Raw genomic sequence first — 27500 nt, 5'->3', positions numbered from 1 at the left:
TGACAGTTCCAGTGAAAGAAAACAATATGCGAAAATACGCATTCATGTCTCCCTGTTCAGAAAACCGTTTCGTAGGAGTTTAAACGGTTGTTGTTGTCTGAATAACCGAGGAACAAGCTGTAAAGACTCCACCCACTATTCTGGAAATGGGGAGGGAAGAAGCAGAAGCTCATTTGCATTTAAAGAGAGACAGAAAAACAGCAGGTTTTTCCTTCCTCCCAGAAAGGGCCATTTCTGAAGCAAGACTTTTTATAAACAAAATAACACACCTTTGTTCGGAAAACAATATTGTAGGAGCCGTCAAGAACCACAAGCTGTAAAAAGTACACCCCCAATTATGTAATGGTGGAGGGGAGCAAAAGCTCATTTGCATTTAAAGAGAGACACAAAAAAGCACGATTTTCCTTCCTGCAAAAAGGGTCATTTCTGAAGTAATTCATTTATAAACAAAACAGCACCTCTTATTTTAGTAAATTTTTTTGAAATAAACAGTACTCTAGTCTTATACAAACATGCCGCGTGTTGTCATAAATGTCTAGAACCACTTGTGTGTGAGTAAATGGTGAGGAAATTGACCCTCATCAAGTCGCTCACTGAAGCTAAGCAAGGCTATGCCCGGTCAGTACTTGGATCGGAGACCACATGAGAAAGCTAGGTTGCTGCCGGAAGTGGTGTTAGTGAGACCAGCAGGGGGCGCTCAACCTGTGGTCTGCGTTTGCTCTAACGCCCCAGTATATTGATGGGGACTCTATACTGCTCAGTGAGTGCCGTCTTTCAGATGAGATGTTAAACCGAGGTCCCAACTCTCTGTGGTCATTAAAAATACCAGGAGGTCCTTTGACAAAAAGTGTAGGGGTTTAACCCCGGCATCCTCGCTTAATTTACCCACTGGCCTCTGTCCCCATATCCCATATAATTGGCTTAATCACTTTGTCTCCTCTCCACCAATCAGCTGGTGTGTGGTCTGGCGCATTATAACTGCCGTCGCATCATCCAGATGGATGCTGCACACTGGTGGTGGATGAGGAGATTCCCCACAATGTGTAAAAGCGCTTTGAGAGTCCAGAAAAGCACCATAAAAGGAATTATTATTATTATTATTATTATTGTTATTATTATTATTATTATTATTATTTTGGGGGGAACTATAACTTAAGGTTCTGTGTTGTCACCTGTCTAACAAGTCTAATCCACTTATGCACATGCAGTTTCATCCCCAACTGTTTACATACGCACACATAGCCAACATGAATATGTGAATGTGTGTTTTTGACAGTTAATTTAAATGAAAACAACTTGCAAAAAAATGTGACGCCCTTTGACAGCCTGTTTTCAGAGTGTACTTCATGTCTCTTTTTTCAGAAAACTATATTGTAAGCATTTAAACTCAATTTTTTTGTTGTTGTTGTTGTTGTCTGAATAATTGAGGCACAGGCTGTAGAAACTCCACCTCCTATTCCAGAAAGGGGGAGGGGAGCAGAAGCTCATTTGCATTTAAAGAGAAACAAAAAAGCAGGTTTTTCCTTCCTCCCAAAAGGGGGCAAGTCATTTTATAAACAAAACAGCACCTCTTATTCTAGCTCATTTTCAGAAATAAACAGTACTCTAGTCTTATACAAACATGCTACAAGTTGTCGGAAATGTTAGAACCACTTGAGTGTGAGTAAATGATGAGAAAATACAAATTTGGAGGGAACTGTGCCTTAAAATTGTGTGTGCTGGACTGTATAACAATTCTAATACACTCACGCACATGCAGTTTCATCCTCAACTGTTTACATTCGCACACATAACCAACATGAATATGTGAATGTGTGTTTTTGACAGTTATTTTGAATGAAAACAATATGCAGAAATATGTGAGGGCCATTGACAGCCTGCTCTCAGGGTGTACTTCATGTCTCTTTGTTCAGAAAACCAGATTGTAGTAGTTTAAATAACCGAAGCACAAGCTGTAAAGACTCCAGCCCCAGTTCTGGAAAGGGGGAGGGGAGCAGAAGCTCATTTGCATTTAAAGAGACACAAACACACAGCAAGTTTTTTCTTCCTCCCAACAAGAGGTGTTTACAGCATAGTATAATAAATTATTTGTGTGTTGTTGTGAGCTGAAACGTTCTGACAATTTAAAGGATTTATGTTAAATCTTATAAAACAAAACAAAAAAATAAGTAAACAAATAAAATCGTAATAGGATAACATAACCTAACCATTTCCCAGAGATGGGTTGCAGCTGGAAGGGCATCCGCTGCGTAAAACAAATGCTGGATAAGTTGGTGGTTCATTCCGCTGTGGCGACCCCAGATTAATAAAGGGACTAAGCCAACAAGAAAATGAATGAATAAACCTACAACCAGTGTGTAAATTATACATTGAAAAATCAGGGGGGTTACATTTTTTGGTAATGTTAGTGTAAGACATCCTTCAGTCATTTATGCATTTATTTAAATTACATCTAATTTATAAATAAAACGTATTTAAGTTTTTAGTGTTTTCAAGCAGTCTATTCTAAAATACGTATTCTCTGATTAGCTATTCATAGGTTACTGTAGGTCAAACTATACGTCTAATTTGACTTTCAGGCTATATGAAGAAACAAGCACAGATTTTACGAGAAAAGCTGTTGAATGAATTTTTTCTCGCATAGACTGATTAGGGTGATTATGCGTTTACAATGGTATGAACCCTAATGGGGTGGTCAAATGTATATTTATATTATCTATTATTTTAATTATTACCATTATTATTTAAAATACAGATCAGAGTGAACTATTTCTCAGTATTAAAGGGCTGACCCTGCATACATCTTGTTTTCATGTCCTTCAGTGGGGGATCAAGCGTCACAATAGTATGAACCCTAACAGGGGTGGTCAAATGTATATTATCTATTATTATAATTATTAAAATTATTATTTAAAATATAGATCAGAGTGAACTATTTCTCAGTATTAAAGGGCTGACCCCTCAAACATCTTGTTTTCATGTCCTTCAGCGAGCGATCAAGCGTCAACAACCCCCCCCCCCCCCCCCTACCCCCGGCCCCCGCCCCCGCCCTCTCCCACCCCAAAGTAATTCGCACCCTGCCTATAACATAATAGGATAACATAACCCATTGAAATGGCTTAAATATAACTATAAACCTCATTTAATATGTGCATCTCTTTAAATATGCAAATTAGTCTCCGCCTCCACGTCAGCTAAAGTTGTCAATTCTACACAGTAGTTGATTAATTTAGCCATATTTGTTTACACCATAATAATTCTGAAACATTCTGCAGAAGATAAAGAGTGAATAATACAGGGTTTTCAATAAATTCATGCATCAGAATGATATATTTTAAATCATCTCTACAAAAATGTAAACTGTAAAAAGTACAATTAGCTTTACTATGGCACCTACTTAAATGTCATTCAGTTTATAAGCCTAAAATTCTAGTCAGGCGTATTTAGGATTAGAATTATCTGACGAAATATTATTAAATTCTATTTAAGGAGCACAGTGCAACCACAAAAATGTAAAATATTGAATGAATTTCCATATTTAAAATACATTTGCATATTAAAATACCAATTGATTTCCCAGACAGAGTCTTTAAAGCATCAAACACTCCACTAAGCTCATAACCTTCACTACTCAAGATGTTCCGGTCAACTTTCAGGATGAACTTTCCTTTTCTAGTGCCGTGATGCAACAGTTTCAGAAGTAAAGAAAGAGTTGCGCCGTATCAGATGTACACAAGAGAGATGCTGAGGTCACAGGAGGTTCATTAACGCAACAGCTCGGTTATGGATATAATACAATGTGAAACCACGCAATTGCATCAGTTGGGGAAGAACTCTTTGCATGGGATGGAAACAACATTGGTTGAGGCGTTTGCACAGGACGGTCAATAAATAGTTCACAGCTGATGGGCAACATGAGAAGAGAGAAACCTCTAATGCGAAATACATCCTGGCGCCGAGTGCTGATAACACAAATAACAGCAGTGACAACAGTGTAATGAAGCTGTAAAAGCTGTTGTCACATACTTCCACTCATACAGCAGCCTGTTAAAAGGTTAATTTGATTAAAACAGACGACTTTTATCTATTAAAATGAGCAAAAAAGACATGATGGGTCATAATAATGAAAAAGAGACTGAAAATATCTTTTATTGACTGTCTATTTAAGATTAATTTTCATGTAATAATGTTCTTTTTTATATAAAATAATTTTGTAATGATGTTTTATTCACAAATGCAAATTGAGGCCATATACTGTAAATAAATACACTAGTTGCCTTAAATTTGTAAGCTAAATCAAATGAACCTTATGAGTCATTTGAACTTGCATTATATTAAACTGACTTAAAACAGCTTGCGTAATTTATAAAATGAAGTTAGAACATGATTTACTTAGTTTAATAAGTTACAGTGAACTCAAAACACATGCGGTCATGACTAATTATATAATTTTTTACAGTGTATGTAAAGCTACAGTTCACCTAAGAAAAGACAATTCTATCATTTCTATTTACCCTTCACTTGTTTTTTTCTTCTACCTATTTTCTGTTGAACACAAAAGAAGATATTTTGAAGTATGTTGGAAAGTGGTTACCTTAATGTTTTTTTCCTCCCCATAATGGAAGTGAATGGATTCCAACATTCTTTAAAATATCTTCTTTTAAGTTCAACAGAAGAAAAAGAAACTTTGGAACCCCTTAAGTGTGAATAAATGGTAAGCCGAGTCATTTTTGAGGGGTGAATCCCATTTATATATGAGTCCAAATATTTATAAAAAGTTATTTAATATATTTTATTATTATTATTATTATTATTATTATTATTATTATTATTATTATTATTATTACAACAAGTGTCAACTTTAATGTTTCAGATAATGTTTGTAAAAAAAAGTCATCACCTTGGAATTAAAAGGTTCTGTCTGCGTTCTGAATGATTTTGAGATTTTGAGCTTCAAAGTTTTTGCATTCCATATAGTAAGCAGTATGTGTGTAACATTTGCTTTTTAAATAAAAAGTCCTAAAATGTAAACAACTTATAAAAAAAACATCCCATAATGTAGATAAGTTGTCATTTAAAAAGAATATGTCAATAACTCAATTTTGTGAAGGAAGTGTCACAATATGGGTGAAATAATGACAAATAGAGTTGATATCACCTTATTGAAAACGCACATTTTATTGTATATCTGCAGATATATGCATATGCTTGACAACTTAACTTATTGTGATTTAGATTGTAATTATATAATCTTTTGTAAAAGCTGCGTTGGAATAAATATTATTGTGAAATCACTTTACAAATATATCTAATACCTCAAAAAATAAAAATATAAAATATAAATAAAAATGATTTGAATTTACATCATATTAAACTGACTTAAGACAGCTTATAAAATTAGGCTAGAACATGATTAACTTAAGTTACAATAAACTAAAAGCACATGTGGTCATGACTAATTTATCATATAATTTTTTACAATGTAAAGCTAATCATATCTATTCACTATTTCACTTGATCCAAACCTTTATGAGTTTTTTTTCTTCTACTTCTTTTCTGTTGAACACAAAAGAAGATATTTTGAAGTATGTTGGAAACCGGTTACCATTATTTTCCCCTATTATGGAAGTGAAAGAAGTGAACATTCTTTAAAATATCTTCTTTTGAGTTCAACAGAAAAAAAGAGAAACTTTGCAACCACTTAAGTGTGAATAAATGGTAAGCAGAGTAATTTTGGGGGGTGAACTATTCCATTTATTATATATGGGTCCAAGGCAAAATGGCAAATTTTAGTATCCAGATCAAATATAATTTAAAAGTGATTTAATATACATGTTTTTAAATTCTTCTTATTATTATTACAGCAAGTGTCGACTTGAATGTTTCAGATAATGTTTGTGAAGAAAAATGTCACAATATGGGTGAAGTGTTGCCATAAATAAAGAGATGATATTACTTTTTAAAAAAGCACATTATATTGTATTACTGCAGATAAATGCATATGCTGGACACCTTAACCTATGATTTTGATTGCAATGATATAATCTTTTGTAATATCTGCTTTGGAACAATGATTATAGTGAAATCAATTTACAAATAAACTTGATTTAAATAATTTAATTCCACATTACAAATACACTATTTGACAAAAGTCTTGTCGTCGATCACAGTTGTAAGAGCAACAAATAACAACTTGACTTCTAGTTGATCATTTGGAAAAGTGGCAGAAGGTATATTTTTCAGATGAATCATGTTGATATTAATGCTTTTTCCACTGCAGCATGACTTTATATTCTATACTGTACATAATTTCTGTTCAGTGACAAGACTTTTGTCTAAGCAAAGTCAGATCTTACTGTCCTAATTAAATAATTAAAAATCAAGGCATGATCATATTTTATTTTAGTAAAATAAGCGTAATCTAGAGGCCTTTGTCTTTCATATCAGCCACTTCTGATATCAAACGATCAACTAGATGTCAAGTTATTTTTTGTTGTTCCTAAAACTTGGATAGGCGACAAGACTTCTGTCAGGTAGTGTATATCTATCTCAGATAAGAAAAAACAACAATTATTTCAACAGATACTTTTTACAGTATGTAAAAATAGGTAATCATGCTATTTTCTATTAAATTAGATTGTGATTAGTACTTTGGGACTGCATTGTGATGCTTAAATACATTTTAATAAGTCATCAAAAAATGCCTGACAAGAATATTATCTGTATAACCTATTGTTACACCAAATTACATGAAAGTGGTTGTTTTACATAAACTTCTTCCAATCTTTCTCTATTGTGAGTGTACCAAAATTGTATTTAACTTTCCATGTGCACATGCGTTTACTTCTTGAACTGATAATCTATTACATAACTTATACTGTTTTTCATTTAGTTTTAAAGCATTCAGTGCTCAGCATAAATGAGCAGACCCCTCACAGATCTCTCTTTTTAATTCATACTTTAAACAGGACACTTTACAATAGGGCAACATGGTGGCTCAGTGGTTAGCACTGTCGCCTCACAGCAAGAAGGTCGCTGGTTTGAGTCCCGGCTTGCCGTTTCTGTGTGGAGTTTGCATGTTTTCCCTGTGTTGGCGTGGATTTCCTCCAGATGCTCCGGTTTCCCCTACAGTTCAAAAACGTGCGCTATAGGTGGACTGAATAAGCTAAATTAGTGTGAAAAGACTGTGAATGAGTGTGTTATGGGTGTTTCCCAGTACTAGGTTGCAGGTGGAAGAAACCTAGTAGAGGTATCCGCTGTGTAAAACATATCCTGGATAAGTTGGCGGTTCATTCAGCTGTGGCGACCTCTGATGAATAAAGGGACTAAGCTACAGAAAATGAATGAATGAATGAATGAATGAATGAACACTACAATATTATATGAGTACATATACAATAGATTAGTCAGTACCAAAAGCCAAAAACTGGAACTAATCCAAAACTATGTTGGGGAAATTATAAATTAAAATGTTAATAAATAGGAAAAACAAGAGAAACATAAAAATATATGAAATGTAGCTGAAAATGTGTAGTTTGTAATTTCCCTTGACAATAACTTAATTGAATTTAAATGTATTATCTTTCTATTCCTAAAGATGTTGGTTGACCAAGCTCTTATTTTAATGGATAATTAAAACTGTTTTGTTTAAATGCACCAAAACAGACGTCACGGTCACACAGTGGGTAGCATGATTGCCTCACAACAAGAAGGTTGCTGGTTCGAGCCCTGGCTGGGTCAGTTGGCGTCTCTATGTGGAGTTTGCATGTTTTCCCTGTGTTGGTATGGGTTTCCTCTGGGTGCTCCGGTTTCCCCACACAGTCCAAAGACATGTGCTATAGGTGAATTGAATATGTTAAACGTATAGTGTATGTGTGTGACAGAGTTTATTAGTGTTAAAATACTGATTTTCAAAAGGGAACGTAAAGCCTTTAAGAGTGCAAGTCTTTCTTATAAATCAGATAATCATATAAAGAAATTAGAAAAGCGTTGTTAATCTATATCAGAGATGCCCAAAGATGGCCCATAGCAACCCTTGATTTGGCCTACCATCCCAAGTGAGAAGAGAGGAAGAATGATGGGCATAGTTTAGAGCAGGGATGCCCAAACTTCTTCGTATGAAGGGTCAAAAACCACATTGCCATGGGTAATTTCCTAAATCATTTAATAATATTACAAAATAAATAGAAAGTAATACTTTGAATCATATTAACTAATACAGGATAACTTTTTTAATAAGAACTTATTGCAATAAAAGCAATCACATTTACAACAGAGCAGAGTTCAATGCTGAATACACTAGTGAAGCAGAATCTTCCTTTGCCTTGATTGGCTCACCAAAGTTTCTGCATTGTTCTCGATCATTCGCATGTATATAAATATATAATTTTTATATTTTTATATTAATGGAAAATGCACAGATATTGATGTTTCACAATGTTTTACACTACATTATTTGAATCTACAAAGGTTAGTTTACAATGTTTACATCGCTCTTCTTACATTAAATCTAAAACCCAAATATCAGAAATGACAACAGATTGTTAAAATTTAATTAATGTCAGTTTTAATGTTATTGATTAATGCACTTACTTGACAGATTTCATTCATTCATTTTCCTTCTGCTTTTTCCTGATTTAATCACAGCAGAATGAACCGCTACTTACTTGACAGAATTATATATTTTTAATTTCAGACGTTTTATGTTTGGTAAAATAATTTCAAATTCCATCTTTAGTGATTTTGAACTAAATACACTGTCTTGTCCCGATAGGTGGATTTAGAAGTTTCTGCAAAAAAGCACTGGCGGATTTAGCTAGTTTTGATGCAAAAGAAAATCTACCTTGTTAAAAACCAAAGAATTGTCTAAAGTGACATTTTGAAAAAAAAGGTATTTTATTTACAAGCTAATAACCTTTTCATTACATATAAAATGAAACTTCTGAACCTAATTATGGAAGCCTGATGGAAAATGCTCATTTACAAGAAAAGAGGTCTGATGGATTTAAAGGGTTTTGCATCTGAACTATTCAATTATTATTTTTTTATAATATATATATATATATAATAAGCTTCACTATCTCTCTAATTTGAGTTCAACTTGTTTACAGAAACTTAAGGTGATTTTATTTGTGTTTATTTTTTGCTCAAGAGAAAAATAAGTGATTCATTTCTGAATGTTTAAAACAAAATGTATATCTTTTCAGTTCCTTTTTTAACTAACGCTCAAACTTAACTAACACTCAATGCATTTTAGCAGTAAAAACCTACGATACAGATTACTGAGCTGAAGTTTTGACTGAAAAATTAAACCGCAAATCAAATGGAAATCATAATATCTGTCAAAACAATTGCAATTAGATAGGTTTCCCAAATCGCACAGCCCTGCATATGATTGTTCAAGTTTTTATAGCAGTAAGTTATCATTTTAAATGTTATACTGCATTAGCTCATATGATTTAAAGTAATGTTTTTTATTTACTTTAAAATTTTATGAAATAAATAAGTAAATTACCCATGGCAACTTTAATGTAATATAGCTTGGTATATTTACCTTAGGCCCTCAATGCTCATTGATATTTGGATTTTGGTGCTTTTTACGAACAAATTTGGGCATCCCTGATCTACATTAATCAAATTCAGATGCTTAATGTACCTTTTTTTATTTCTCTGAAAGTCTGTAGTACCTTTGTGGTTCACACATCTGGACCAAATTCAGTCTTCTAGAAGAGACAGAAACATGTTTAAATAAATATTAACATCTCAGGAAACAAATGGCATCCCTAACGACATACAAGTGTGATTTTTTATTTTATTATCATGGACATTCAATGAGATCCATATGGTTGATTGGTGTTTGGTTAATTGCAAATCTTTAAGGAAATGGTTGATAAATGAGAAAACACTGCCCTCTAGAGTTAAAGACACACTGGCAGATAAACAAAGTCTCTGTGCTGTAACTCCAGGCAAACTTTATAACCAAAAGCATGACTTTTCAGTACATGTGCTGTGTCTGCAAGAGTTAGACATACCAATGAGTCACCGAGGTATTGAGGAAACAAGAGCTGTTCATCACAGGCACGCAGTTGTGCAAGAATGACACATCTGTTTCTGAAAACATGTCGCTTCTGTGATCGATGGCTGATGTCCTTTCTTTAGGGCTGTATCTTATACCCTCAAATATGGCACTATTTGAGGGGACAACCTTTTCTAGTGGTGTTTGAGAGCACTTGGATGTTATGAAGTGCACGCGACAGATAGAAAATACCCATAATGCACAGAGTTCGCGCCGATTATAAATTTTCGTCTCGGACCACAAGATGGCGTCTAAAGCGCAATCCTATCAGTGTAAGTTTCAAATTGAAATATGGACCCTTTTCACAAGCCTGTTACGACGCGTTTAACGGTCATCGGCATCTTAAATCTTAAAGTTATTTATGTTTTTATTTTTAAAAGAACGTATGAACATTTATATTTATGTATGTATTATATAATCTTTGCTTCAAATTACAAAAAATAAATAACCACTTGTGCGAGGGGTTTCTAATGCAGCGTCTATGGGACAGGACAGCAAATTTGACGTTATTCTCTCCTCTGGCTGCCATTATCGGTCTCTCACAATTTTTGCCATTTTCTGAAAGTCTTGATAACATCATCATTGAGTTTTTCTTTTATTATTTGAGCAAATAAGATTGTAAAAAAAAATATTTGTTGTATTCTCCCATTTACTGCACTCTAAGTTCTTCCAACTATGATGATTTCCGCGATAGATATTTACATTAGATGTGGCCTACCCTGTTGTTGCCTATTGGAAGGAATGCGTCAATAGAGCCGCCATTTTCATACAAGGTAGCGCTCCTTTGAAATGAATGCGGGACCAAGGTGCAGTGGAGGACTGTGGCCATGCAGAGCCAGAGAAATATACATATATGATCAGGAGTTTTCCCATTGGCCAGTATGCAATTTTTTTAAATTACGAAAATTATAATTTTACATCACTTTTCTACATTGATGGATAAGTGACTGCACGGGCATTGCTGACAAAGAGCGAGTTGTTGCATGGAAATGTATTATGCACACTCCCTGTTAAATTTGATCTAATCTGTGTCCTGAAACACACCCCCTCTCCAGCTTTCACTTCTCTTTCTAAAGCCGCCTTTCCACTGCACACGACATTTGGACACTACTGTCGGAGTACGTCCCCCTGTGGCAGTCGCACTGAATTTTCAGTGTTGTCATGCACCATGAGAGAGAAGCTAAATTGTCGTAGTGTCCTAAATCAATTGCAAAAAGAGCCTTTATTCTTCGTGCGTTCCCATGATTGAATGGATGAATGAATGAATACTAGAAACTCATAGACCGCTAGTAATTTTGGAGGGAATGTGGACACAACATAAAAAAAATCATATTTCTTCTTACTCATTTATGAATAGAAATGTTATATATATATATATATATATATATATATATATATATATATATAGATAGATAGATAGATAGATAGATAGATAGATAGATAGATAGATACATATATATATATATATATAGATAGATAGATACATATATATATATATATATATATATATATATATATATATATATATATATATATATATATATATATACACATATGTACAAATATTTCAAAGGATCTGCAACTCAATCTGGATCCGAATTTTCCGCATAGAGATGATCGGAACTCCACGCAGCTCCCAGACCACTCTCCATTGTAAATGAATTTCGCTTGTCGTTTGTCATGTACAGTGGAAAGGAGGCTTATTGGAGGGAGCGGTTCGTTTGTGAATGAATCCCCGTTATGAATGACTCGTTCACTTAGCTGACAATAATACAAGGTTTTGACACCACAGAGTCTTGTTGTCATATTTCATTTGCATTGTTTGCTTATTTTATTCAACACAAAACTAGTATAAGCTTAGTATTTAGTGCAAGTTGGTGCTACTTTGTCTTATGGTCAGTGCAGTTGTGCAGTGTTGTGTTAAGCACAACAGTTCATAACATGCAAAACGTAAGAAACGAAATCTTACCTATGAAATGTTCTGCCTTTGTGCTTTGTTTTCTTTGTTTGCTCGTTACTACACCCGTACATAACGTTAAAGTCCAGCATCTTCACATTGGCACATTGTATTGACTAGTGCGGTTAAATGACTTTTGTACTAGGAGCACTGTACAAATATGGCGGCAGGGGCATAAGCAACCGGGGGGGGGACGGGGGTTATGCGTCCCCCTCACTTTTAGAGACAGACCATTTAGAAACAGGTGAGTAATAATTATATGAATGTATGATCTCATACAGCCATCCCCCCCACTTTTAAAATGTCTGATACGCCCCTGTATGGCGACATTATTGGCGCATGCTCAGGGTCTGAATGAGATATCTGGTGTATATATATATAATATATGGACTTCCGCTACTAAGAAACCTGGAAGCGTGAAAAGGGTCTATCATTTAATTAAAGTAACTTTTGCATACATGACAAGAATTAAGTCACAGCATGAAGAATGTTTAAATGAATGAATGATTTGTAGAACAAAAATGTGTGGATATTGAAGTGTTCTGGCGCTACTTTTTAAGCACTGTAAAAAATGTTGGGTTCCACACAATTTTGTCACACAATGTTGTCTCAACACAAATCGATTAAGTTAACTTAATTGTATTTACAAATTTAGTGGAGGCGATATGGTGGCTCAGTGGTTAGCACTGTCGCCTCACAGCAAGAAGGTCGCTGGTTTTCTGTAGTTTCTTTTCTGGACTTTGAAGAACTTAGGACCATTGCTGTCTATGGAGGATGAGAGAGCTTTCGGATGTCAGGGGTTTGGAACATACCTGTCAACATTGGGATGTAAAAATAAGGGATAACAGAGGTGTCACTTTAAAAATGCACAGATCCATAATGAAAGCATTCGATTGCTTTTCTAACTTTTTATGCTCATTTAAGACAATTTTTGTTTTGTTTAAAAGATAACCCAACAAGATGGGTTTAGATATTATTATTATTATTATTATTATTATTATTATTATTCTTCATTCATTTTCTTTTCGGCTTAGTCCTTTTATTAATCTGGGGTCACCACAGCGGAATGAACTGCCAACTTTTTCAGCACATGTTTTACGCAGCGGATGCCCTTCCAGCCGCAACCCATCTCTGGGAAAATTATTATTATTATTATTATGTCTATATTTCTGTTTAAACACGCACCCAAAACCCAGAGTGTCCACTTTCACTCTGCTTCAATGGCGTGTACATAATGTTTGGGAAACAGCGTCCATTTATCACTATGGAGTGCGTCTGACAGTCACGCACTGCCTACATGAACTGACTGTTTTGAGGATTGCATAGGATGGGCAGCGGCACCTGTAATGGAAAGGAAGGGAATCCTGCCGTGTTTTCATGCCTAAAGGTTTTTCATGCCTAAATGAAATGAAAGCACAGAACAGATTCACATTTAAAAGTAAGGAGCGTCCCCTGGTGGTTCGGTGGAATGGGTTGCATACAGGGAGGATTGGCTCTTTAATGTTTATTGCCACCCTTCACCCCTTTAGGGTTCACAGGTACGTCACTGGCTCTGTATAGAGTTTGCATTAGTTTCCATGTTTTGCATGGCCGTAGTGTATGAGTATGTGTGAATGTGAGAGTCTATGGGTGTTTCCCAGTACTGGGTTGTGGCTGGAATGGTAAAAAAAAGAATAGTTGATGGTTCTTTCCGCTGTGGCGACCCTTGATAAATAAGTGACTAAGCCAAATGAAAATTAATGAATATAAAATTTTTTATAATATCAACAAATCATTTATTATACGAGATATATTTTATCCTTAAGTATTGAACCAAACGTAATAATTTCCCATAAGAAGTTTTACATGACTTGATTATGTGTCTTTTCACGAGTTCACACTTGCAATAGTTTCAGAATAAAGCGTATTTGGCGTGCTGTCCGGGGAGAGGGCTCTGAGCTCGGGAAAGACACCCAAACTCGAGTTATTCCTCTTATCAGGAAACAGAGAGGAATAGGGATTCGAGCGAAGTATCTAGCCCGGCCCCAGAACACTCCCCCCGGGATTGTAATGCTTAAGAGGTGAGGTGACGGGGTGGTGGAGGGATGCTAAAGTCGTAAGATGCTGCAGGTAAGACAGCTTTGGTATATATAGGGGTTTGGTCAAGAACTGATTGGATAATAGAATAATTGTCAATGACATATTTGATACTGAAACTTCTGCGCGTGCTCCTCCCGAAATTTGTTTATAAAACATCACTAAATAGAGGCACTGGTTTATGGTAGTATCACTACTAATAATAAATAGAAACACGTGGGTGAAATTTGAAGCAATGAAATGCATCAGTTTTTAAAAGAGCCTGAATTTATCTGAGACAAACAGTTTTTAATTCGCAGGCATGAATGGCCTATGACGCACAGCTGACAAATATGTAAATATCAGATATTTTTTGTAAACACCATGAGATTGTGGCCCTTGGACGCCACGCCACGTGTGTTTACTTGCTGTCAGTAGCTTGAACAGGTCTGTTATTTACCTCATATTTACTGCAGAGAGACAGGAAACATCAACAGCCATCGCTGATTATTAATAAACCCTCAAAAAGATGCTGAGTGGAAGTTTTTTTTATTTGCAATTTCCTTTATTAGTCTAAATGTATACAGCTATGAGAAAAACACCATTTTGAACACTTTCAGTTTCTATGGATTTATTAGGTATGGCTTTGAGTAAAATGTAAATATTTATTTCATTCTATGCAAGTCTGAAATTTTTTTTTTCCAAATTTTAAATAAACATTGTCATTTTACAGCATTTAGTTTAGTTGTTTTTTTTTCTCGAAAATGACTTTCAATTGAAAATACAGGTTATTCTACTGAATATTGATTTCTTAACTCTTCAGGAGTTAAAACAATGGTATTGTGTTGTTTAAAAGGGATTATACTGTAGGCTGATCATGGCTAAAAGTGGCAGCTTTGTTATTTTACCTCATATTATATTTTTTATTTAAAAAACAGAGTTTTAATTTAAAAAAAATTAATAAATGTCATCAGTAGTTTACAGAACAAACAAAAAAAATATGTTTTACTCAAACACAATCCAGATGTGGAATAAATAAATAAATAAATAAATAAATAAATAAATAAATAAATAAATAAATGTAAGAAAAAGAAAAAAAAACTAATGCCACTGGAAAAAAAGTATATTTAATACAGTTGAAGTCAGAATTATTAGCCCCCCTTTTGTTTTTCTTTTTTAATTATTTCCCAAATGATGTTTAACAGAGCAAGGAAATTTTTGCAGTATGTCTGATAATATTTTTTCTTCTGGAGAAAGTCTTATTTGTTTTATTTCAGCTAGAATAAAAGCAGTTTTTAATTTTTTAAAAGCCATTTTAAGGTCAAAATTATTAGCCCCTTTAAACATTTTTTTTTTCGAAAGTCTACAGAACAAACCATCGTTATACAATTACTTGCCTAATTACCCTAACCTGCCTAGTTAACCTAATTAACCTAGTTAAGCCTTTAAATGTCACTTTAAGCTGTATAGAAATGTCTTGAAAAATATCTAGTCAAATATTATTTACTGTCATCATGGCAAAGATAAAATAAATCAGTTATTAGAAATGAGTTATTAAAACTATTATGTGTAGAAATGTGTTAAAAAAAAACTCTCTCCATTAAACAGAAATTGGAGGAAAATAAAAAGTGGTGCTTATAATTCTGACTTTTTTCTATTAATCAAATAATGATTCATATTTTAAAGTAAATAAGAAAAGGTGAATAATATTTAACATTTTACAATAATATAATAAAAACAGCTATTTGTGAAATATAAAGAAATGTCTAAATAAATGCAGTCATAGTGAGTATTTAAAAAGAATCTTCCCAACATCAAACTTTTGAATGGTACAATTTATAATGTTACACTTTTGCACACAAAAAAAAATAAAAATCATGTCTTTTTTCTATTAATCAAAAATTAATGACATTTTAAAAGGTTAATAACACAAGTTAACAATAACTTACTTTGTACAATCTGATAAAATTAATAAAACTATTTTTGAATTGTAAAAATATCTAAATAAATGCATAAATAAACCGACTTCAAACTTTTGAAAAGGTACCACTAATAATGGTACAATATGATTGCACAATATAATTAAATACAGAGAACTGCTATTTTTCAATAGTAAAAACTCATTCGTTCATTCAATTTCCAAGCTTAGTCTCTATTTCGGAGGTGGCCACAGCGGAATGAACCGCCAACTATTCCAGCAAATGTTTTACGCAGCAGATGCCCTTCCAGCTGCATCCCAATACTGGGAAACACCCATACACTCTTACATTCACACACGCTCATACACTATGGCCAATTTAGTTTACCTAATTTACCTATAGTGAATGTCTTTGGACTATGGGGGAAACCAGAGCACCTGGAGGAAACCCACACCAACACGGGGAGAACATGCAAACTCGAGCCCAGCCAGGACTGGAGCCAGCAACCTTCTTGCTGTGAGGTGACAGTGCTATTGTAAAAATATCTAAATAAATGCAGCTTTGGTGACCATGAACAAAAATCTTAACAACTTCAAACTTTTGAAACATACAATTTATAATGTTATATTTTGGTGAGCCTTGGTGAGCATTAAAAAAAAACTTACCCAGCTATTAAAAGGTACCATTTATACTGTAACACCACCCCCCCCCCCCCCCCCAAAAAGAAGAAAAACAAACAAACAGACATTTTTTACCACTAATTTAAAGGTGAATTACAAAACATTACATTAAAAAGTATTTAAGAAGCCAATAATGTCTAACATTTTACAATATGATACAATAGGTATTTTTTGGATTGTAAAAATATGTAAATAAAAAGCAAAAGTCACCAGCTTCACACGTTTGAATGGCAAATTACATTATATAAGTCTGTTTATACAGCGGCATGTGGATATACAGTATATACAGCCTGGCATGTGTACGTGTTGCCGCCTTCTTTTTCTCTCTCATTTTCTTCTAAACTCTCTGCAACGGCACAGTTGCGTGCTAAGTCGCGCTGGGCTAAGCCATCTGGAGCCAACAGCGCTCGGAGGCCCAGGTTGAGTAACACAAACATGACACAAAAGGAAGAAGGCACCCTGCTCCAGGTTAAATGCTCCCGCAAAAACCTCCCAGAAAGGTATCCCTCAAAATCCCACAGTCCACCCGATTAGAGAGGACATTTTTGGGAAAATAAAGCAGAAGAGAATGCTAGAAATTGAGGAGCAATGAAAACAAGATTCTCTCAAGGTCCTGGACAATCTCTTTCCCAGACGAACTGTTCTTCAGGTGGTTTTTTGTTTGCAAGACAATCTGATACTAAAGATAGCTTTACAAGACCATCTGGTACTGATACAGTGGGAAAAATACGTATTGAACTATTTTTCTCAGAAAGCATATTTCAAAAGACGCTGTTGACTTGAAATTTTCACTGGATGTTAATAACAACCAAAGACATCAATATAAGCAAAGAAAACTAAACTAACTAGGGTCTGAGTTGTTCTCTTTTTTAATTAAATAACATGTCTTCAATATTGGATTATACTGTTGGAGATATATAAGGAAATACGTCTGAGAAATCTCTTATTTTTCGGTGTGCTTTTCCAGAGGTTGTGACTTTATTTTTGTGACTATTTGGTCACTGATAGTCTTACAGATCTTGCTTCTTAGTGTTTTCCTCTTACCCCATTTGCTCGTTCCTTTGGTCCTGCATTCATTTCTTCCTTATTTAGTTCCTTTCTTCATTTTTATTCGTTCATTTTTCCTTCTTTCCTTTAAACCTTCCTTCCTTTCTTCCTTCCTTCTTTGCTTCCTTCCTTTCTTCCTTCCTTCCTTCTTTCCTTCCTGCCTTTCTTCCATCCTTCCTTCCTTCTTTCCTTCATTCTTTCATTTGTTCATGCCTTCTTTCCTTTGTACCTTCCTTCCTTACTTTGTTCTTCTTTCTTTCCTTCCTACTTTCCTTTGAGCCTTCATTCATTTGGTTGTTCCTTCCATCTTTTCTTTGTTCCTTCCTTTTTCCTTCATTCATTCTTCCTTCCTAATTTCCTTTGAACATTTCTTCCTTTGTCCTTCCTTCCTTCCTTCCTTCATTCTTTCATTCATTCATTCATTCATTCATTCCTTCTTTCCTTTGTCCTTACCTTCCCTCCATACTTTCCTGTTCTTCTTTCTTTCTTTCCTACCTACTTTCCTTCGAACCTTCCTTTCTTTGTTTGTTTTTCCTTCTTTCCTTTCTTCCTACGTTCCTTTGAACCTTCCTTTGTGCCTTCTTTCTTTCCTTCATTCATTCATACATTCATTCCTATTTTCCTTTGAACATTCCTTCCTTTGTTCGTTGTCCTGATTTTCTTCCTTTTCCATCATTCATTCCTTCTTCCTTCTTTCCTTCCTACTTTCCTTTGAACCTTTCTTTGTTCCTTCGTTTATTCCTTTTTGCTTTCCTTCCTTCATTTATTCCTTCCTTCCTTCGTTTTTGTGCCTTCTTTCCATTGTCCCTTTCATTCTTACTTTGTTCCTTCTTTCCTCCTTTCCTCTCAAACTTCCTTCCTTTCTGCTTTCCTTCCTTCCTTCTTTCCTTCTTTCCTTCCTTAGTTCATACATTCCTTCCTTCTTTCCTTTGTCCCTTCTGTCTTTACTCTGTTCCTTCTTACCTTCCTACTTTCCTTTGAATCTTCCATCCTTTGTTTCGTCATTCATTCCCACCTACTTTCCTACATTCCTTTGTTCGTTCATTCCTTCCTTCTTTCTTTCCTTCTTTTCTTTCTTTCTTCTATCTTTCCATCATTCATTCATTCATTCATATATTCCTTCTTTCCTCACTTCCTTTGTTCGTTCCTTTGTTCAGGCCTTTTTTTCCTTTGTCCCTTCCTTCCTTACTTTGTCCTGCCTTCCTTCTTACTTTCATTTCATCCTTCCTTTGTTCATTCATTCCTGCTTTCCTTCCTTACTTTGTTCCTCCTTTTCTTTGTTCATTCCTTCTTTGCTTCCTTCCTTCCTTCCTTCCATTTCCTTCCTTTGTGCCTTCTTTCCTTTTTTCCCCCGAACCCCCCTTTGTTCGTTTCTTCCTTCATTTATTCATTCCCTTATTTGTCCCTTCGTTCATTCCTTGTTTCTCCCTTCCTTCTTTTGTTTGTTCCTTCTTACCTTCCTTCCTTTAAATTTATATTTAACTGTTTGTTAAATGATTAGTTCATTTACTTTCATTATTATTGTTTATGATCTAATTTTGTAGTCCATTTTTGGACTATAACCCATGTCACAATGTTTTTGAAAGTTGCTTTAAGTGGCTCTTTGTACATCCATCCAGTAATGTAAAAAAAGTACCAAAATATATTGTCTATATTTATTGAGAAATGGATAAAAACATTTCTATTTTCAAAAGGGGGTGTACTTATTTACGCTGAGCATTATATACTAGTGCGTATCCCTGCAAAACGCATGGGCCTCCTCCGCCATTTGGCTGCCAGATTCATTATCAGGTCAGGATCACAGAGCTAATTTACTGCTGAAACAAACAAAAGCTGTAAACACGCATGCAGGAACATGCAATCGGCAACAGATGCTACACATGATAAAAGAAACTCAAACACCCTGCAAGCTTAACGCGTGTGTGTCTGCGTGCTTGTGGGTGCATCTGGATGCTGATGTCATGGCTGGTCTTCTGGCCGGACACGAGTGTGTTATCAAAGCTCGTGAGAACAGAGATGACAGTCTCGTGGACAAGGAGGTGTTTGTTCCTTATCTGCCCCAGTCTTGGCCTTCAAAATCAGCTCATGTCAACAGCCGAGAGCAGTTGATGCTCCACTGCCAGCCGCTGGGGTGAAGATGAGCTGTTTTTAACTTGTTGAGATGAGCTCTGGAATGAAACAGACCTCAAGACTCTACTATACTTTTATAAATAAAAGTTGTTGATTTTTTTTTTTTTTGTGGCTCAGTGGTTAGCAATGTATCATCACAGCAACAAGGCCCCCGGTTCAAGTCCCCGCTGGACCAGTTAGTGTTTCTGTTTAGAGTTTGCAAGTGGGTTTCCTCCGGGTGCTCCGGTTTTCCCCCACAGTCCAAAGACATGCCCTAGGTGAATTGAATAAACAAAATTGGCTGGAGTGTATGAGTGTGTGTGTGAATGTGAGCGTGTATGGGTGTTTCCCAGTACTGGGTTGTGGCTGGATAGGCATCCACTTGCATAAAACACATGCAAGAGTAACTGGCGGTTCATTCCGCTGTAGCAATCCCTGATAAATCATGGACTAAGTCAAAGGAGAGCAAGTTATTTTATATACTGATGATACTGGATGATTTACAATAACAATAAGTGACACTGGCATCTATTGGCCTGACATGCATAATATATTGAGTAAACATTTGTGTGTATTTGTATGAATGATGACTAGGGCTGCTCCATATTAGAAAAATCTGCCATTGCTATGTGTTGTTTTTCTGTGACAATATCTGCTCCATTTGTGATATGAATACAATTTCACCAGATGACTTAAATAGCTCTATTTGGAAATAGTTCCTCATAATTAGTCGGGGTGAATTTGTAAGGTAGTGAATCATAATAAATAACTTACAAGCAGAGATAAATGTAATATAGCAATGATAATAGTGAATTATAGTTTTCAGGAGAGCCTAACTGTATTCAGGTACAGATATTGAATACTCTAATAAATGATCAAATAACTGGATGTTTTAAATCAGAGGTCTCAAACTGCCAGCCTGCGAGCCATTTGCGCCTCCCCACCTCCTCCTCCCTCCAGCCTGCAACCGATGTCCAAAATATATTGAAGTTCGGCCCAGCAAAACATATATTTTTGAATCACTATCATTGTTGTGCTGTCGCGTATATACTTGTGGGTTTGACCCCCCACTACTGGACATTTAAAGTATTGTACTATATATCCAGGTTAATTTTGGTTTCTTTCAGTGTGAGGTCGAGAGTAACAGACATGCAGATTATTTCTGGGGCTGATTTAAGCATTGAAAGAGATGTCCATAAGTGCTCTATTTTTACTAAAGCTCTATTTTTTGTAAATATTAAAGGGGCATTTGATCATAATTCATTTTATACCACCTGTATTTTGTTGTACAAACACTTCTTCATGGTTACATGTTTTGCTGGTGGTGTAAATATGGTAATTTTGCTAATATTCGATACAAATGGTCTCATTAATAGATTTTCCTAATATGCATGTTAAGAATTGTATAAAAAATGTGCATTAGTAAGATTTTACTACTTACTTTTCCCCTCTGTTGTAGTTTTACAAAAAAAGAAAGATATTTAGAAGAACAGTTGCCTGTAAAGTCAATAAAGTTACTCAAACTGCTGTCTCACGCTATCTGTTAAACTTTTGGTCAAGCAACAATTAATTATTATTATTATTATGTCTATTAACAAATTGCAGTATATTTATAGCAATTTAAACTACCCCTTCAATATGTACAACAAGAAATAAAAAGTAGGAGTTTGATACTCTGTGGAAGAATGTCTGAGTGCATCAATTACGCAAGATTTCCACTTTTTTTTTCCATGTGCTAGAATGTCAAAACGGCCCTCCTGTGAATTTTCAGTTACTGATAAAGCTGATTAAGCCAAAAGGTCTCTTCTGTGGCACTGCTGCACAAACAACCTTCATTCTTAAGTATATTTACTCGCAATTACATGATGAGCATTTCGTGATATGTGCTGATTTTGATGATTACCCTTGAGCTACAATCCGAATCAATCAACCGCAAGATCTGGCAACCTAATTGAATATTTACACAACTGCACCTTAAAAGCCACTCTTGGGACTTTACATTTGGGCCTGCTTTCCAGTTAGTCATCACCACACCAAAAGACCCTTAGAAACAAATAACAGCAAAACAACCGTGCGTGACGCCTTTGCAAACATCACCTGCACGCAACTCCCTAAATGCATCAGCGCAGAACTTCAACATCCACAACTTTGATCCGTACTCGTTCTTGATGATAATGAGAGCAAGCTTGGTGTGTTCGGATGAAAACCTGAGCGCCGCGTTGTAGTATAGGACTATTTTTATAAGGTGGCTTGAAGAGATGGAGCTCTTTAAAGTGATGGTGTTGCCCCGACCTCATGGCCCTGGAGGTGATGGGTGAAGATAGTCTCTATATGCGTCTTTTAACATCAGCATTACCTCATCTGCAGAGCACACAGCAAGACCATACTGTTTATGTTACGGCTGTTTATTGTGCTATAGAGCCAATGAGAAACCTATGGTGGGTCACTGAACTAGAAGAGCTATGTATGGGTCAGGGTTAAAGTTAATGGAAACCATAACAACTCAACAAGAGTGTTTAATCAAAAGAGAGAGAGAGAGAGAGAGAGAGAGAGAGAGAGAGAGAGAGAGAGAGAGAGAGAGAGAGAGAGAGAACAATAATCTGTGAAAGGATTACACTAAAATACAAAATATATATTTTTGGGGGGGTTAAAATTAAAGAAAGTAAAATGAAATTATGAAATTTTGAAAATAAATATATGTTGTTATTATTATTATATATTATTGTTCATTGTTAGCCTATTAAAGCCACTGCTTTAACTGATAAGATTAAAATTAAGTTTAAGAAAATTTGCCTTAAAAAGTAACAAAACTAGACAACTGAAAACAACAACTTCGGTTCATTCTGAAAACGTAGCCCTATATACATTTCTGGAGATCGTGAATTATGTAGCCAGAGGAACGTATGACTGCATTTTGTCCTTAAAATGAACACTGCAGGGTGGTATGCTGTTCCTTTTCATACTCATCAGCTGACCAATTACCTCCGTATAGATGGCTTTACCGCTGTAACCACTTTGTCTCGTTAGCTCGCCATGTACGTCGGTGGACTTGAGATGAGTTGACCACGACGACAGGGTTCAAATCTGGTTAAAAACAGTTCCAATAAGCAGGTAAGACAAAAACAGAAACCAAAAAACTAAATAAACAAGTAAATAACAGGGTGAGAATGTGGTGAAACCTGAAAACATGGTAAAAATCAGGCAAGGGCTCTTCTTTTTCTGGATTGCTTTTTAATACTATCGGTTGGGCTTAGGGTAGTGGGGGGGGTGCTGGACAATCAGTGCTTTTGAAAACACTATTGGTTGGGTTTAGGGAAGGAGGAGGGTGGGTCAGTCTCTGGTGGATTTACGTGAGAACAGCAGGTGCGAAAAGCACTCGAAAGGGACATTTGAGATCTGAAAAAGTGTACACAGCGGCCTCTGGTGGATTTGCGAAAACAAAAACTGCAAAAAAAAATAAATAAATAAAAAACATAGCTCCTAGGACAATTTTGACACTCTCCAGAAATCTATAAAGCGGTACGTTTTCAGAATCAACAATGACACCAGAAGTCATAGAATAGAATAGAATAGAATAGAATAGAATAGAATAGAATACAATAGAATACAATACAATAGAATACAATACAATACAATACAATACAATGCAATACAATGGAATGGAGTAGAGTGTGATCCAAACAAAAATTAAAAATGAATCACTTTCACTATGCATGCCAATTAAAAAGACTTTACATATACAATGAATAAGCACTCATATTATACATCAATTGAATAAAGTGTACTGCGCAGTATGGTGCTGTAAGTCTCACCTCCGAAATTAAAGAGCCAATCACTAATTATTGAAGTGATTGCACCATTACAGCTGCTGTTTAAAGCTCTGGATACAAAAGAAACAGTGGGTGATCTGAGAAATGTGCTAAGGAATTCTGGTCAATCATGAAACTTTTCCTCTTATTGCCTCACAGCAAGAAAGTTGCTGGTTCGAACCTCGGCTGGGTCAGTTGGCATTTCTGTGTGGAATGTGCATGTGCTCCCTGCGTTCGCGTAGGTTTCCTATTAGCCATACATCCATTACTCGTCTGCCGAGGGTGCAGAATGCTGCCGCTCGTTTGCTGACGGGGACATTAAAACAGAAGCACATTACACCCATTCTGGCTTTTCTTCATTGGCTTCCTGTACAGTTTAGGATACATGAGATTCTAGTATTGGTGTTTAAATGCCTAAATGGACTAGCACCAAGATACTTATCCTCATTAATCCAATTGTACACTCCATCAAGGGCACTTCGATGTGCAAGGTTAAAAACCAGGGGGGACCGTGCCTTTGCAGCAGTGGCCCCCAAACTTTGGAATAATTTGCCTCTCCATGTTAGGCAGGCAGAAACCCTTTCTGTTTTTAAATCTGCTCTTAAAACCCATTTTTACTCTTTGGCTTTTAATTCCATATGAGAGTCATGTGTCTGTTGTATTTGTCGTTTGTTTTAGATGGTGTATGTGTGTACAGCACTTTGGTAAGCACTTGTTGTTTTTAAAAAGCGCATCATAAATAAACTTTGACTTGACTTTGAAGTGTGAATGAGTGTGTATGGATGTTTCCCAGAGATGGGTTGCAGCTGGAAGGGCATCCGCTGCGTAAAACATATGCTGGATAAGTTGGCAGTTCATTCCACTGTGGCGATCCCAGGTTAATAAAGGGACTAAGCCGAAAAGAAAATGAATGAATGAATGAATGAAGCCTGAGAAACAGCTTTGAGAGATTAAAAGTCTGAGAGGCTTTTCGGCGTGAGATGACTTGAAGTGGGCATGAAAGGAAGTTAAGATTGTTCTTTTTTCTGCTATTGTGACATACATTCACTTGAAATGATCCTGAAATGAGAAGAAAATGTACAGTAGGGCGGTGCATGATTTTTTCCTTTGAGAAATGATTGGATTGTTTGAATATGGGCGTTGCTAACAAAATTAAGGAAGATTGACGAATGGATGAAGGCAAAGCAGACAGGAGACTTGGCCAGATAGCCCCGCCCTAAAGGCATTCCATGTGACTAGAATTGAACGAAAGTAATTTTGGAGAGGGGGAGAAGGTTATGATATTTGATTAAAGATTCTGAGGGCACAGACACATCCAGGGTTGCCAGGTTTTCACAACAAAACTACACTGAAAAAAATTATTCAAAGATGATTGCTTGGATTTACTCAATTTTTTTACATTAAGTGGTTGTAAACAATTTATTTGGGCTGAATTTAAACAAACAAATTAAGTTGAACATTGCTCAGTTTAATTTGTTTGTTTAAATTCAACACAAATAAATTGTTTGCAACAGTTTTGCATGCAACACTTTTTTCAGTGTAGCGCAATCGTCATTCAAACTAGCCCAAAAATAAGCCAAATCCCTAAACAAAAAAATGTGGCATTCTTATATGGGAAAATTTATATGGGAAAATAGATATTTTACATTACTGAAAGCATTATACAGGCTCTTCTTCTGTCTTTTTTTAATGGAGTTAAAATGGGGGAGGAGGTCATTGATGTAGGATTTTAACACGTGGAATAGAAAAACATTCTACGGTCACAGATCAAAATTATGCCAATCACGCTGGAAAACCACAGACCTGGCAACACTGGATACATCATTTATAACAAGCTCTGCTATACACATAGGAATAAGAAGAGCACATTTTAAAATAGTGGTCCAGTGGTTAAAATGTACTAACATGAACAAAACAATTAATAATACATTTATTACAGTATTATTTCATCTTTGTTAATTCTGGTTAATGTTATTTAAGTTACTCGCTGTGCCTCAACTAATGTTAATAAGCACAATTTTGTATTTTAATACTGCATAAGTTGATGTTGAACTATGATCAATTAATGCTTAATACGATTATTCATTCTTAGATAATGTAAGTAAATATATTTACTAACGTAAACAACTAGTTAGGGGCCGATCACACCGAGCGCGCCTTTACGTGCTAAAAACGCGAGGCACTTCACTGCCTTTTTTTTTTGTTGACAAGAAGCTCCACAGCTCCGCATAACTCAAAACAGCAACCACAAGTCTCTCCTCCATCTTCAAAAGTTTCCGTAGTCGTCTTATCAACACAAGCATTGCAGGCGCCTCAACGGAAACCCCGCCTCTGCTTTCATTTGATTGGAGAATGAAAAAGAGGCGACTGACGTACTGCGCTTTTTCCGCTCAGAGTTGACTTTTTTTCCAACTAAGACTGATGGAAACTGTTCATTTCGTTCACATCACCCAGAGTCTTTGATTAATCTTTTTTATGAATGTGAACATTCCAAAAAATTTTGGGAAGATCTATCAATGTATGTCCAAAAAAAAATCAGGTTTTAGTTGTAATTCGACCCCCAAAGATGTCATTTTTTATTTTGTTTCAAACAATTTATTCGTGGAATTTATAATGAATCTTTTGATTTTATTTGGTAAATTTCATGTTCATAAATGCAGATTAAATAACTCTAAACCTTGTTTAAAGGTTGCTATTATAGATTTTCATTTGTATATAGAATCGCTCTAATATATTAATAGCGAAAAATGTAAAAATACTATTATAGTGGCAAAGGAGCTGATGCTAATTGACTAGTAAACTTGCTGTCATTTGGATAGGTTAAAATAATTTCATTGTAAAGATCTCTATGTTGAATTCTTTTTGTATTTACTTAAACAAAAAAATTAATTACATAAATTATTTTGTGTTGTTGGTTACGTTTGTATTTTTGGATGTCATGTAGTTTTTCCAACTACGAGCGCACAGCACACAAGGGCAAAAATGCGAGGCGCAGCAGGCAGTTAAAACGCAAGGCGCATTTTAATATACAACACCAACACAGACTATATATCACTTTACTATAAAAAATGTTCATAAGTCACTTTTTCAAACTTTTTATGGTTAAAAGTTGTTAGACGAAAGATCAAGCTCCCATAATGCAATTCAAAAGCAGAAATAAACAGGGAAAAATAAAAGAATACAGAAAACTGTTCATTTATGATTATTTTTTACAGTGTAAAAGTTTACAAAACATAAGCAGCGCGCAAAACGCTCACGGCCGTTAGTAAACCGTTCAAAAAGGCGCCCCTCAATGCATAAATCACATTCGGTGTGATCAGTTCCTAATACATTCATTACAGTTTTAATTCATCTTGGTTAATTCTAGTTAATGTTATTTAAGTTAGTTCATGTTAACTCACTGTGCATTAACTAATGTTAAGAAGCACAATTTTGGAATTTAATTATACACTATGAACTATGAATAATTAATACTTTGCAAGATTAAAATGCATTAAAGGGCACCTATAATGAAAATCCTCTTTCATAAGCTGTTTGGACAGAACTGTGTGTAGGTATAGTGTGTCCACAGTTATACTGGAGTAATAGAAACACAATAAGTCTCTTCTTTTAAAAATAGGATTCAAATCCCTCCTATTTTGAGGACGACCGCAACATGATGTAAGAGTGCAGTTTCCCCGCCCACCGAATTGATTGACAGCCAGGTATTAACATGTCTCGGTAGTAACACGTATAATCATATCAACAAAACAGGACGTGCGCAAAGCAACGGCGATTAAAGGATCTGTTCAGCTCTCTGTGATCATCAATCATCGTTAAATGTGATCAAGAATGAGTTTTACAAGTTTA

The 27500-nt window shown here is 35.3% G+C and overlaps 1 protein-coding gene across 1 annotated transcript in view; it reads left to right on the top strand.

The window, feature by feature from the left end:
* wnt4 (wingless-type MMTV integration site family, member 4) overlaps positions 1–27500 on the top strand; it is a 43969-nt gene that overhangs the window by 6835 nt on the left and 9634 nt on the right. The gene's annotated exons all lie outside the window — the stretch shown is intronic.

This window comes from Danio aesculapii, chromosome 11 (genome assembly GCF_903798145.1).
Source record: "Danio aesculapii chromosome 11, fDanAes4.1, whole genome shotgun sequence".
Taxonomy (NCBI): Eukaryota; Metazoa; Chordata; class Actinopteri; order Cypriniformes; family Danionidae; genus Danio; species Danio aesculapii.
Note: the sequence above shows the minus strand (reverse complement) of the source record. Positions and strands in the feature narration are given on the sequence as shown.